The sequence below is a fragment of the Leuresthes tenuis genome, unplaced genomic scaffold (assembly GCF_036924035.1).
Source record: "Leuresthes tenuis unplaced genomic scaffold, fLeuTen1.0.hap1 SCAF_279, whole genome shotgun sequence".
NCBI classification, from domain to species: Eukaryota; Metazoa; Chordata; class Actinopteri; order Atheriniformes; family Atherinopsidae; genus Leuresthes; species Leuresthes tenuis.
Window position 1 is genome coordinate 10,001 of NW_027325633.1, and position 5,000 is coordinate 15,000.

Here is a 5,000-nt window from a genome sequence, read left to right on the forward strand (position 1 = left end):
GGTGCTTAAGTGCGGGTCAGGGTTCCAGGTCAGGGGAGCCTGGTTCTTTTAGGGGTAGGGTTGTGAAGCACCAAGGGGCCCAGGGAGGGAGTGTGTGACCGGGGAGGGGTGCTTAAGTGCGGGTCAGGGTTCCAGGTCAGGGGAGCCTGGTTCTTTTAGGGGTAGGGTTGTGAAGCACCAAGGGGCCCAGGGAGGGAGTGTGTGACCGGGGAGGGGTGCTTAAGTGCGGGTCAGGGTTCCAGGTCAGGGGAGCCTGGTTCTTTTAGGGGTAGGGTTGTGAAGCACCAGGGGGCTTGGGAGAGAAGTGTGTGACCGGGGAGGGGTGCTTAAGTGCGGGTCAGGGTTCCAGGTCAGGGGAGCCTGGTTCTTTTAGGGGTAGGGTTGTGAAGCACCAGGGGGCTTGGGAGAGAAGTGTGTGACCGGGGAGGGGTGCTTAAGTGCGGGTCAGGGTTCCAGGTCAGGGGAGCCTGGTTCTTTTAGGGGTAGGGTTGTGAAGCACCAGGGGGCTTGGGAGAGAAGTGTGTGACCGGGGAGGGGTGCTTAAGTGCGGGTCAGGGTTCCAGGTCAGGGGAGCCTGGTTCTTTTAGGGGTAGGGTTGTGAAGCACCAGGGGGCTTGGGAGAGAAGTGTGTGACCGGGGAGGGGTGCTTAAGTGCGGGTCAGGGTTCCAGGTCAGGGGAGCCTGGTTCTTTTAGGGGTAGGGTTGTGAAGCACCAGGGGGCTTGGGAGAGAAGTGTGTGACCGGGGAGGGGTGCTTAAGTGCGGGTCAGGGTTCCAGGTCAGGGGAGCCTGGTTCCTTTAGGGGTAGGGTTGTGAAGCACCAAGGGGCCCAGGGAGGGAGTGTGTGACCGGGGAGTGCTGCTTAAGTGTGGGGAGGCTGTGCAGGCAGGGAGGCCTGGCTCTTTTACTGAGCATCATGAAGCACCAGGGGGCTTGGGAGAAGAGTGTGACACCGGGGAGTGCTGCTTAAGTGTGGGGAGGCTGTGCAGGCAGGGAGGCCTGGCTCTTTTCCTGAGCATCATGAAGCACCAGGGGGCTTGGGAGAAGAGTGTGACACCGGGGAGTGCTGCTTAAGTGTGGGGAGGCTGTGCAGGCAGGGAGGCCTGGCTCTTTTACTGAGCATCATGAAGCACCAGGGGGCTTGGGAGAAGAGTGTGACACCGGGGAGTGCTGCTTAAGTGTGGGGAGGCTGTGCAGGCAGGGAGGCCTGGCTCTTTTACTGAGCATCATGAAGCACCAGGGGGCTTGGGAGAAGAGTGTGACACCGGGGAGTGCTGCTTAAGTGTGGGGAGGCTGTGCAGGCAGGGAGGCCTGGCTCTTTTCCTGAGCATCATGAAGCACCAGGGGGCTTGGGAGAAGAGTGTGACACCGGGGAGGGGTGCTTAAGTGTGGGGAGGCTGTGCAGGCAGGGAGGCCTGGCTCTTTTACTGAGCATCATGAAGCACCAGGGGGCTTGGGAGAAGAGTGTGACACCGGGGAGTGCTGCTTAAGTGTGGGGAGGCTGTGCAGGCAGGGAGGCCTGGCTCTTTTACTGAGCATCATGAAGAACCAAGGGGCTTGTGAGAGAGGTGTGTGTGTGTGTGTGTGTGTGTGTGTGTGTGTGTGTGTGTGTGTGTGTGTGTGTGTGTGTGTGTGTGTGTGTGTGTGTGACACCGGGGAGGGCTGCTTGAGTGTGGGGAGGCTGTGCAGGCAGGGGAGCCTGGAATAATACATGGGGCAGGAGCTGAAGTCAGAACAAATGAGAGAGTTTCCAAAAGTACAAGGGTCCCAAGCTTAAAAAGTCAGAAAAATGACAAAGTGTCTAAAAGTATCAGGGGCGCCAGCTCAAAAAGTCAGAAAAATGGCAAAGTGTCTAAAAATACCAGGGGCACCAGCTCAAAAAGGCAGAAAAATGACAAAGTGTCTAAAAGTACCAGGGGCGCAAGCTCAAAAAGGCAGAAAAATGACAAAGTGTCTAAAAATACCAGGGGCGCCAGCTCAAAAAAAGGCAGAAAAATGACAAAGTGTCTAAAAGTACCAGAGGCGCCAGCTCAAAAAGTCAGAAAAATGGCAAAGTGTCTAAAAATACCAGGGGCACCAGCTCAAAAAGGCAGAAAAATGACAAAGTGTCTAAAAGTACCAGGGGCACCAGCTCAAAAAGTCAGAAAAATGACAAAGTGTCTAAAAGTACCAGAGGCGCCAGCTCAAAAAGTCAGAAAAATGACAAAGTGTCTAAAAATACCAGGGGCGCCAGCTCAAAAAAAGGCAGAAAAATGACAAAGTGTCTAAAAATACCAGGGGCACCAGCTCAAAAAGTCAGAAAAATGACAAAGTGTCTAAAAGTACCAGGGGCGCCAGGCGAAAAATTCAGAAAAATTTCTGTTTCAAGACGGGAGAAGGGGAGATGGGCGGAGTGCGTCGAAGGCCCCTTCTCCCGTCCGACGAGGTAATTGGAGTCTGAGGAAATTACCACCTGCCCGATTTCAGAAACCTGGTTTTTAGGAAACAGAGTTTGACAGATTGAAGCCAAGCCCGATATCGGGTGATGTTCTTTGGGGCTCAGACACGTACCAGGGGCCATTGCTGGGCTCCATAGTCATCACCCTGGCTCTCGGGAGGAGGGAGAATCTGCCGCTTTGCGGCCGACGAAGGTAGCTGAAGGGCGGATGGCTGAGTGGCCATGAGCCGCCTGGAGGTCCTGGAAGATACGGGAACGGGGCTTCTGCCGCTTAGCGGCCGATGAGGGCGGCCGAACGGCGGATGGATGAGTGGACATGTGTTGCCCGGAGGTCCTGGAAGATGCTGGAACGGGGCCTTTGCCGCTTAGCGGCCTAGGGGAGCAGCCCAAGGGCGGATGGATGAGTGGACATGTGGTGCCTGGAGGTCCTGGAAGATGCTGGAACGGAGCCTTTGCCGCTTAGCGGCCGAGGGGGGCAGCCCAAGGGCGCATGTATGAGTGGACATGTGGTGCCTGGAGGTCCTGGAAGATGCTGGAACGGAGCCTTTGCCGCTTAGCGGCCGAGGGGGGCAGCCCAAGGGCGCATGTATGAGTGGACATGTGGTGCCTGGAGGTCCTGGAAGATGCTGGAACGGAGCCTTTGCCGCTTAGCGGCCGAGGGGGGCAGCCCAAGGGCGGATGTATGAGTGGACATGTGGTGCCTGGAGGTCCTGGAAGATGCTGGAACGGAGCCTTTGCCGCTTAGCGGCCGAGGGGGGCAGCCCAAGGGCGGATGTATGAGTGGACATGTGGTGCCTGGAGGTCCTGGAAGATGCTGGAACGGAGCCTTTGCCGCTTAGCGGCCGAGGGGGGCAGCCCAAGGGCGCATGTATGAGTGGACATGTTGTGCCTGGAGGTCCTGGAAGATGCTGGAACGGAGCCTTTGCCGCTTAGCGGCCGAGGGGGGCAGCCCAAGGGCGCATGTATGAGTGGACATGTGGTGCCTGGAGGTCCTGGAAGATGCTGGAACGGAGCCTTTGCCGCTTAGCGGCCGAGGGGAGCAGCCCAAGGGCGGATGGATGAGTGGACATGTTGGGCCTGGAAGTGCTGGAGGATCCAGGAGGGGGCAAGATCCTGCTTAGCAATCCGGGAGGGCAGCTTAAGGGCGGATTGCAGAGTTCTCATGTGGGGCCTGGAAGTGCTGGAGGATCCAGGAGGGGGCAAGATCCTGCTTAGCAATCCGGGAGGGCAGCTGAAGGGCGGATTGCAGAGTTCTCATGTGGGGCCTGGAAGTGCTGGAGGATCCGGGAGGGGGGGCAAGATGCAGCTTAGCAATCCGGGAGGGCAGCTGAAGGGCGGATTGCAGAGTTCTCGTGTGGGGCCTGGAAGTGCTGGAGGATCCGGGAGGGGGGGCAAGATCCTGCTTAGCAATCCGGGAGGGCAGCTTAAGGGCGGATTGCAGAGTTCTCATGTGGGGCCTGGAAGTGCTGGAGGATCCGGGAGGGGGGGCAAGATGCAGCTTAGCAATCCGGGAGGGCAGCTGAAGGGCGGATTGCAGAGTTCTCGTGTGGGGCCTGGAAGTGCTGGAGGATCCGGGAGGGGGGGCAAGATGCAGCTTAGCAATCCGGGAGGGCAGCTGAAGGGCGGATTGCAGAGTGCTCATGTGGGGCCTGGAAGTGCTGGAGGATCCGGGAGGGGGGGGCAAGATGCAGCTTAGCAATCCGGGAGGGCAGCTGAAGGGCGGATTGCAGAGTGCTCATGTGGGGCCTGGAAGTGCTGGAGGATCCGGGAGGGGGGGGCAAGATGCAGCTTAGCAATCCGGGAGGGCAGCTGAAGGGCGGATTGCAGAGTTCTCGTGTGGGGCCTGGAAGTGCTGGAGGATCCGGGAGGGGGGGCAAGATGCAGCTTAGCAATCCGGGAGGGCAGCTGAAGGGCGGATTGCAGAGTGCTCATGTGGGGCCTGGAAGTGCTGGAGGATCCGGGAGGGGGGGGCAAGATGCAGCTTAGCAATCCGGGAGGGCAGCTGAAGGGCGGATTGCAGAGTGCTCATGTGGGGCCTGGAAGTGCTGGAGGATCCGGGAGGGGGGGGCAAGATGCAGTTTAGCAATCCGGGAGGGCAGCTGAAGGGCGGATGGGCATCTGCCTTACAATGCAGGAGCATTACAGTACCAGGGGCACGAGGTGAAACTCAGAAAAATTTCCAAACTCTCCTATAGTACCAGGGGCGCGAGCTGAGCCTGAGAAAAACGACTGTCACAAGACGGGAGAAGGGGAGATGGGCAGAGTGCGTCGAAGGCCCCTTCTCCCGTCCTACCAGATAATTGGAGTCTGAGGAAATTACCACCCGCCCGATTTCAGAAACCTGGTTTTTAGAAAACAGAACCAGGGTAGAAAAGCTCTGCAAACAGGCCGCGTCGGGTTGAGTGTCTGTTGGGCAGCATTTCTCCGGTGTCCCGCCGGTTTCTACTGTCTGATCGAACGGCATACGTGGCTTGCCTTCGGAGGACCCCCGCCGGCCCACCTGTGGGCATCAGGCGGCGGGTTTCTCCGGCCCTGCAGGCTCGTCTTACGAGGTCCGAACGGAA